Source organism: Schistocerca cancellata, chromosome 7 (assembly GCF_023864275.1).
Source record: "Schistocerca cancellata isolate TAMUIC-IGC-003103 chromosome 7, iqSchCanc2.1, whole genome shotgun sequence".
Classification (NCBI taxonomy): Eukaryota; Metazoa; Arthropoda; class Insecta; order Orthoptera; family Acrididae; genus Schistocerca; species Schistocerca cancellata.
The window spans coordinates 375,924,562-375,934,771 of NC_064632.1; the positions used below are offsets into that span (position 1 = coordinate 375,924,562).

Below are 10,210 nucleotides of genomic sequence, written 5' to 3' on the forward strand. Positions count from 1 at the left end.
TAACGTACGTCCTATGATCTTACACAGAAGAATGTCGCTTCACTGTCTCTTTCTGTGACCAAAGAGGCAGTCTTCGCCAGCAAAGCCGAACTTCTCTAACCAGTAGTTCATTTAACGAGCCAATCCCTGCAATTCTTAAGTCGTATAAAGAATTGTTTTTGCGCAATCAAGCGTCTCACGTCTCCAAAAACCCAAAAACTGTGGGTCCCCATTCCATTTTCAAGACGTCTGTCTGCAGCGTGTGGTGCCGTCCTGAGGAAAACTCTGGTTTCTGTTTTTCTGCACAGTAATGCTTTCAGTTGAAACGTTTCTCTCTTTCCAGGTTGTAAAATGTTGGCGGTGGGAGCTCGCGCCATAGGAGGTCCTATCTGTGTGTGTCCTCATAGCTTGACGCACTCCAGGACAGCGTCACAAAGAACTGACTGGCCATCGGCTATTGACGCTTGCCTCTCCTTCGGGAGGCCTTTTACGAAATGGCACTACGGATGACAGCCTGCTCTTACTGTTCCTGCACCGTCCAGAATGCTTTCAACGTTCTCTCACTTCTACAAGCCATACAAATCCGAATCAACAGTAAAGTTACATTACTCAGTGACCGCCAGTCACTTGTACTGCTGTTTATCGTATTCCACGGTGTCAGTAAATATTCTGCTCAGATGGGACTTTCATTATGAATTTGCATGTATTTTGTGACTATTTCTGAAAAAAAGTCAGCCGGCTGCTGTGGCTGTGCGGTTCTAGGCGCTTCAGTCCGGAACCGCGCTGCTGCTACGGTCGCAGGTTCGAATCCTGCCTCCGGCATGGATGTGTGTGATGTCCTTAGGTTAGTTAGATTTAAGTAGTTCAAAGTCTAGGGGACTGATGACCTCAGATGTTAAGTCCCATAATGCTTAGTCCCATTTGAATCATTTTGATAAAAGTCACGTAACAAATGGTTCAAATGGTTCTGAGCACTATGCGACTTAACTTCTGAGGTCATCAGTCGCCTAGAACTTAGAACTAATTAAACCTAAGGACATCACACACATCCATGCCCGAGGCAGGATTCGAACCTGCGACCGTAGCGGTCACGCGGTTCCAGACTGAAGCGTCTAAACCGCACGGCCACACCGGCCGGCAGTCACGTAACACTATCATTACATCAGCGGGTAACATGGAGTGTGATCATCAACTGCTGGAGGACATGGTTTCTGTGGAAGATTTCGAACATTCATGGGTGATTGGTGGAGTGGATGGAGAGTGTTCACTGTCACAAGAAAATGCTATAAACCATGGCTGCAATCGCTGAAATATGGTCCCAGGTACTGCTACACACATCATATTCTCCTGACTCGGCCCCTTTAACTTCTGGAGCCCCTCCTTTAAAAAAATAAAAATAAAAAAGAAAAATTAGAGTCCGTCACACCTAACGCAGTGCAGCTTCTCGCAGTTCCTGGAAGTCTGTGAAATGTCCCTACAGAAGCTCCTTCGTAGATTGAATAGGTGATAATCGGAAATGGTCAAGTCAGGCGTATTACCTGGAACCCCATTTCAGCGATTGCAGCAGTGGTTTTCCGACTCGTGTTGTCATGTTGTGTTGCAAGAGCATTTTTTCGTGAAAGTGCACACTTTCCAAAACAGCCACCACTCAGCTGTGAATATCCGCAGCGTTTGCCCTCGTTCCACAGAAACCACGTCGTCCAGCGGTGCCGTTGATGATCACAGTCCGTGTTGTCCGCTAACATAATGACAGCAGTTGGAAAATTGGGCTGTCCTGTGCAGGGATTACACTTCTAGTGATTTTCCTGCCATCTACGGTTAGACCAAAGTACTACATACTAGGAACTGCAATGACGAGTCAAATTCAGCACCGATGGGGAAGAAAGTAAAATTTACACCAATATGGAACGCGCCTCGTACATGTAACAAAGACTGATCCGTAAGTCCACCTCCAAAATTGTGGAATTTATTCAGAGATTTTTCTGAGCAACTGACTCGTCATCTCCAATCACCCATTCCTGAGTAATTGCATTTCCTTTGCTTTCTTAAGGATCCGTCATGTTTGACGCTACAGCGTGATTCCTTGCACACTAACAGTACAAAAATGTATTTAAAACACACACACACACACACACACACACACACACACACACACAGCAAATAAGTAAGCTTGCCTTCTTGTTAAAAAAAAGTACTGTTATTCTTAATATTTTCTGCTATTGCTCCTCAGTTGCTACTTAAATACTTTTTATCTTGTAGATAAAAATAGCATTTAGTCGTCTTTTGTAACAGAACTTTTATTATTATTGGTTCAAATAGAAAATGTTTCTCTTAAATGTTGTAGCCTCCTCCAGTGTTCTACAATGAAGTAATTGTGGCAATAGTGAAGCTGTGAGGGTGGGTCATGAATCGTGCTTGGAAGCTCAGCCGGTAGAGAAATTGCACGCGAAAGGCAAAGGTCCCACGTTTGAGTCCTGCTTCCGCATAATTTTACTCTGGCAAGAAGTTCCAAAGAAATAATTGTATAACTATAAATATTTTACTTTTAAGAGTCGCAGTGTTTCATTACAGCACTTTTAGTCGACTTTAATATCCACTTTTTTCCACACGTAAATGATATCGTAAGAAGGTTGTAAGTAGCAAGATGAAGTTCAGTGGACAGATACGTTGTGACATGGAGTCAAGTGGAAACTTATCACGGGGGATTGAGTCCAGAGAGCTTACACAAGAGGCAATGGACATACATAAGATGTTACACACAGAATAAAGTTGACAGTCTACACCTTTTATTAGTAAATGATGTAAACACTAAGGTGACCTAAAACTGCTGCAATGAAACACACATTTCTCAAAACAAAATATTTACAGTCAAACTAAGAATATTTCTCTTGTGTCTTTGTGGATCATCGTAGAGATCTAAAATAATCAGAGGAACGTATATATTTCGCCTTTTGCAGGTGTATGATATTTTCCACACACACTATATATATATATATATATATATATATATATATATGTGTGTGTGTGTGTGTGTGTGTGTGTGTGTGTGTGTGTGTGCGTAAAAAATATCATCCACCTGCAAAGGGCGAATAACAGTTGCTGCATCCCCCCCTCCCAAGATAAACAGGAAGGAAGATTAATGTTAAAGCTCCGTCTTTTGATTTACTCAAATTAATATCCCTCATCCTATACCCCTATAATGAACATGACAGCCGTGTATCCCGCTTTTTCCGCTCAGATCAAGTAAGATGCATGGACAAGGAATGCTAGTAGCTCCTCTGAACAGAAAATGATAAACGTCTTACCAATGCACGTGGGCCACTGCGACGTAACCTGGAAACTCGTTGCAAATGGTAGCTGCCGCTGCTAACACTTACCTGAAAACGAAGAATGAAGTTTCAGTAAAATGACGGAAAATTTTATTTATTGATTGATTTATTACTCATTTACTTTCAGTTTAATCAAATTTCTAACAATAGAACATACGTGCACATAAAATTCTATATACAGCACCTAAGATTTTCACACAAAAAAAAAAATACATTTCAGCATTATACGATTTTACGAAATAAAAGTAAGATATGTAAGAAATTAGAGAGCCTTAGAGGCAAGGGAGAAATAGAGAGAACAATACTGATATTTAAGAAATAAACGTGTCTACTGTGGCAAGTGAGACGTAATCTGGCCTAGGTTTTTAGGTCTGCGATACTTTCTGCTGCCTTGTGTGCAGGAACGCTGTGCTTGGGAGTGTTTATCTGGTGGCATGGCATGGCCAGTGGAGCGAGCAGGCGACACAGTGCTTGCCTCAGACGGAAGCGAGCCAAGAGTTGGCCCTGTTTGTCTCTCGCCGCCTACGTACGACATTGACGGTGCGCTGACTCGCCTGAACGGGCTTGGGCCTTTGGAATCTGTTACAGAACGTCACTGTTCCTGCTATGTCGGACACACTGAGGGCATTGGGCATATAGTGTGTAAGGGGGCAGCTATGCTAGTGAGCATTCTCTCTTGAACATGTTAGTCTAGGGTATTTGCATCTCTTTGCGCTGATGTGTACTGCTGTTCAAATACCGAGATATATGTTATGGGAGAATGCAGCAGCTCAGGGTGACATGGGCTGCACAAGGGATGCTACAGTCGTCTCGGTCATTCTAGGTTACATAAATTCAGATTCTGCTGAAGTTACTTTCAGCGATTTAATATTTATGGTGTTTCTTAAACACACTTATTAATTCTTATTAAATTGTAATTAACTGAGTCTTGGGTAAATAACTCATTGTTATTTCAATGGACTTGTTTACAATATCTTTTAAGAATTTCATTTTTGAACTCAGCATGAAATGGCAGTCGATTGTGTAAAGTTCTTTATCTTATTACGATAGCAAATTAATTTAAATTTAATTGGATTTGAGTTCTATTAAGAACTAGCTGAGCGCCCATTGTTGACCGGGTATGTATTTAATCCGAATCTATCAGACCATCTATTCCTTTCCCTCTCTCTGCCCATCACCTCTTCCCCCTCTCTCTGTCCATCTCCTCCAATCCCCGTTCTCTGTCCATCTCCACCTGCCCCTCTCGCTATCCAACTGCTACCCACCCCCGTCCATCTGCTCAGCCACACTCTTTCTGTGTCCACCTTCTGCATCCCCTGTCCATTGACCCCTGCCCCTCCATCCCCTCTTTACCCTTACTACCCATCTCCCCCTCTTAAGTTTCTCTGCCCATTCCCCCCCCCCCTCAACCTGTCTCTCCCCTTTCCCCCTCCTCTCTGTACATTTGTAAGGTGCCGGGCAAATCCAACACCTTTCATGAAAACCCTGACATGATAAGCAAATCCAGTAGTATGTCACATAGCTCCGAATAAATCGTGACATTAAATTAACCAAAGTAATACGAGTAACGAGTGACCAGTGACCAAATGGAACACCACAGACTAATACAAGAATGCCTAAATGCATGTCATACCTTCCCACCGTGAGACAGACGCAGTTCCGAGGGGAGAAACGAGAACAGAAGCCGAGAGCAGAACCGTGTTAAGCTAGAAGGCCCTACGATAAGGGACGGATACCCACGTCGCCAACTAACCGCCAGGACCACCCCCCAGCTCATGTTAAAAGCTAGAGCCCTCCAAAAGAACAGTATAGATCTTACAATAACACTAAAAGGGCCACACCAGCTGCAAGTTTTAGCGTGAGACTTTTTCGCGTCTCTGTTACGTTGCAAACTTTAAAAACATTGCCCCACCACGAAAGGTATAACGTTTCTCATTGGATAGACAGAATTTTTGTAGGCGGAGCTTAAGGTTAACATTGAGACCCTGACTGGTCAGATGAAAACACAGCCAGATAGTTTTTTTTTTAAACCAACTTCGGTAAATTGTAGTAAGGAGAAGTTAGGTGAGAGTTGATTCCGAGTCGGCGAGGTGCGTGGAGCTGTGCCGACCGACGCCCCCTGACACTGCCTAACCAACGATAAGGTAATGAACGCACGCGATGCCGCATAACAGCGCATAAAGCTTCACTCAGAACTGCAGAAGTCTCATCTGTTACACCCCCGTTTTGCGTAATACTAGTGTCGATCGTCAATTAAAGGTCATGGTATTCACATTTGCTACGTAAGTTAAAATCTGAAACGCGATGATTTTTCTGTTATATAATTATTGAGAAGCCACATCAGCCACTATAATTTACGATAAGTTAGATAAGTAATTAAAGATAATTGAGGGTCACTGTAGACCATTTTGATGGTTTTCTCTTTTGTGAAACTTAATTTAAACCTAGATTATAGATGTGATATGGCATAGGTCATCCTTCGATCCATTGTAGAACTTGAAAACCATTCAGGGAATATTCGTTCACATTTTTGTTGAACGCAGTTGGTTTTTATCATCCTGTATTAAAACATTTCCTTTTATCAATAGTGCAATTTATAAACAATGTTTTGTGAGTAGAATAAAATTTCCAATGGTAAACTTAACTGCTTTTTCGACGTTATTTTACCAGCTAACTAAAAATAGGAAAGCCTTGAACCTCTTCCACTAAATTTAGTTAGTAGTAAGATTCTTTTACAGGGAGTGCAGTGGAGCTGACGCTGAAATCATTAAATATTTGGTTATATCATCGCTAGTCTCACTGAACTCTTCTAAACTCTACATGTCATGTGTGGTCTGGCGTCTCCTTATCAATAACAGGTCCCAGGTTCAAACTAGTCAATTCCCAAAAAAACACGCTCAGAGCGTCGTTGCGCGAAAGTGGTAGGGAGACACGACATAGAACAACAGACTCCACGCAGAATGTTAGACATTATCACCGCTGCACATACATACACTTTTATAATATGTGTGGTTTCATTGCCGTACAAAATTACGAATTCGATATTTGGTCAGATTGCTTGTTCAAACTGTATTTAGTATGTAAGTGGTCAATAAATTTACAAATACTACACTTTTAACCCGAACTCAAATCAAGCGATTCCATCCTTTAATCCTATAGGGCCTACTGGAAATGTGTGTCCATCTACACCCAAAGACACCTGACGTTGTGTGGCGGAGGGTACTTCTGCGCCACACTCTGTTCCCTCCTTCACTTTTCCATTCATGAAAGATGCTCGGGAAGAATGACAGTTGGTACAACCTTCATACGAACTCTAATTTCTCCGATTTCCTCATATTGGATATTTTGCGAGATGACGGAAGTGTTATGTTGCCACATGTTGGAATGCACGATTTCGAAATTTTGACGGTAAATATCACTGTGATGCTCACCGCTTGGCTTACAGCGTCTGCCACTGGAGTTCGTTAAGCGTCTCCGTAATGCTCTCGCGCATACTAAAAGATCCCGTGACGAAACGCACTGCTCAGCGTTTCTGTATCCTTTCTGTTAAATACAACCCCGTGAGGGTCCCAGACCGATGAGCACTGTGGAACATCCCGTACGCCTTTCCGCCGTAAATTGTGGTTGGAAGTTATAATTTAAAAACAACGATTATCCTCGATCTGAGGTTAAGCAAAGTCATAGATAAGGATCAAATGTATATTCCTGCCAATCATCTTACTTGGAATATGCAAGAAAGGTCGAACGAATGTTTATGCTGCTGAATTACATTACTCTCAGATCCTTGCAATGAAGCTGACTGGCATGTGCTTTTCTTGCAGTCATTCCCTTTTAGGTCGCCTCGTACGTTTACTCCTAGTTATTGTACGGTTGTTACTGTTTCCAGTGAGTTTTCGCCAATAGCATTATCAAGCAGTAATGGATCTCTTCGCCCATTTACGTATAATACGTTACATTTATTTATATTCAGAGCCAACCGCCAGTCGCTGCATCATTCATCGATCCTCTACAGGTCATTCCGTATGTATTTCGCTTGTAACGTGGCGTTGCAATCTTCTCGTAGTTAACAGCAGCGTCTGCGACCAGCCTCAGGGAGCAGCAGATATATTCAGATTCAGTATCCAGAAAGAATTCTGCATGCTGCTACGCTAGTTTACTGTTAGTAATTTTAATTGTACAGAGCACTATGATATACTTTCATATTGAAAGACAGAAGCTAAACTGTTGTTGTTCTCATTTGTTTTGGATTGGTAGCACCTGGCGAGGTATAAAACAACTCGGCAATACGGGAAATATATTCGCAATTGCGAAAGTTAATCAACATCGGCTCTCGACTCTCAATAAATATGTCCTCCCTGGATGAGGAACTAAATATTACACGAGTGCAGTTTTATGAAACATGGACGACGGCATATGGCAGTTTGGGTCTGGCCGTCGTTCGTGCACGGATAGCCGAAGCGCTTACGGTGACCGCTCATGTAACGCGGGAAATCCAGGATCGACTCCCGGTCTGACGCAAATTCTGACTGTCGTCATTTCAATATACGTCCGATGATGGTTCATATTCGCTTTTGCCAACAAATTTCCTATATTTCTTGACGGCTGTAATCGCTGCAGTGCCTGTTCCTTCGGACATGCATGCATGCAAGTTCTGGAAGGACGTCGTGTTTTGCTGTCTGCCGCTTGGTTGCAATGCTGTGTGGTTTCTTCCAGTATGTCTCTCCGCCAGACACACTTCCAGCTCATAGTTTGATACCTGCCTACAGTGTCCGCAGCTCGTGGTCGTGCGGTAGCGCTCTTACTTCCCACGCCCGGGTTCCCGGGTTCGAGTCCCGGCGGGGTCAGGGATTTTCTCTGCCTCGTGATGACTGGGTGTTGTGTGATGTCCTTAGGTTAGTTAGGTTTAAGTAGTTCTAAGTTCTAGGGGACTGATGACCATAGATGTTAACTCCCATAGTGCTTAGATCCATTTGAACCTGCCTACAGTATATCCCGTTTGTGTCACAGATACACATTCCGTATTACAATGAACACAGTTTAATAACCAATCCGCTCCTGCACTGGAAAGATGTGGACCAGTGTACCGATTTCCCCGCATTCACAGTTGTCTGTGCTGCGATGGCGGCGAATTTTTAGTAAGGGTGACATGGCCCAGCCAACGGCCTTGCCGCAGTGGTAACACCGGTTCCCGTCATATCACCGAAGTTAAGCGCTGTCGGGCTGGGCTAGTACTTGGATGGGTGACCATCCGGTCTACCGATCGCTGTTGGCAAGCGGGGTGCACTCAGCCCTTGTGAGGCAAACTGAGGAGCTCCTTGATTGAGAAGTAGCGGCTCCGTTCTCGGAAACTGACATACGGCCGGGAGAGCGGTGTGCTGACCACGTGCCCCTCCATATCCCGATCCAGTGACGCCTATGGGGTGAGGATGACACGACGACCGGTCGGTACCATTGGGCCCTAATGGCCTGTTCGGAAGGAGAGTGACATGGCCCATGTCTTATCAAGTAATCAATTTCGCCCTTGGTCGCCGGAATATGTAAACAGTCGTTCAGATATTGATCCGTAATTAAACAGGAGGGCTGAATTGTGCAAGCGATAGACATTCCAGACCTGTCAGCAATATTGTGCTCAGAGCCGCTGATGTTCAACAGTTAATGATAACTGTGAAAGGAATAATTTATACAGATTTTCCACAACAAAGAATTTTGCTACATGTATTGCATAGGAGCGCTCACTGCTTCGAAGGCGCGCGTGATTGAGAGTAGTCGAAAAGTACGACATTAGATCCGTCTTCTGCTATCGATATTTACAACGCAATGACAGCAGAAAGGCGCCATCGCGTATTGTTAGTTCCACAAGAAAGTGTACGCCGTTATCTGTATGAAATAAAAAACACTATTATAAATGTGTTTATTTGAAAATACACGTTATTACTAATTGCAAAATTCCCTAATAGTAGACCCAATCGCCGCCATTATCAATTACAGTTTGGCGCCTTTTTGGCATGCTTTTCACAATACCTTCTGCATATTCTCTCGGTGACGATCTCCATATCATCCTGATTTTATAGATAGCTGCTACAAAGTATACACTGGTTTTCCTTTAAGCTTGTCTTAATACACGACCAAAAATTTTCGACTGGGTTTGCATCCGCGGACATTGCGAGCCAATCCATCGTGGACATCCCACTGTCTTGTGTTTCGGATCTTTATCCTCTTGAAGCATCCAGTTTCCCTCGTTCGAACCAAATAGCTTCTTAACGGACCTCAGAAGGCATTTTTTAATAAATATTGAATATTTTTTCAGCGTTTAAATTGGCTGTAAATAAGTGCAAATAACCAAAACTGTAACCTACAAAACAAAATATTCAACTCTCAAACTGTTTATCTATACACTGGGCAAAAGCTCATCGAGTACAGATCTGAGACTACTACCAGAGGTTTCGCTGCGGCCGTTACATTTAACATTTTGACGTACACTTTCCTGTGGAACTGAATCTCCGTGCGGTTGTTTTGGTTAGGGTCAGCAGTATGGAAAGAGCTTCCAGTTCTACATGTGGATTGTACAGGAAGAAACACACATCGTATGGCTACTCGAAGGTATTGGAGCCGGACACTACGACGTGGTCTCACTCAACGGCCTTATATTGCAATTTTTTAAGTTCTTTTGGAGGAAGGGGATTAGGAGTATACGAAAAACAGCACAAATTCACTTTCTTTTCTTATCTGGAGACAGAAACGTTACAAAAGAGAGACGTAGACAATGCTCCGAGAGAGACGGGTTAACGGAAAGGACTGTGTACGTATACCAGTGTGCAAGAAAGTGACTGCGTGTTCCGATAGTCTTAGCTCTTTAAGAGACGAATAAAAGTTTTCTGACAATACTAACTCGAAAGAAAAGC

The 10,210-nt window shown here is 43.1% G+C and overlaps 1 pseudogene; it reads left to right on the forward strand.

Moving 5' to 3' along the window:
* Nucleotides 1-8,462: 8,462 nt before the first annotated feature.
* Nucleotides 8,463-8,580, forward strand: LOC126093205 (5S ribosomal RNA; annotated as a pseudogene).
* The last annotated feature ends 1,630 nt before the right edge of the window (nt 8,581-10,210 follow it).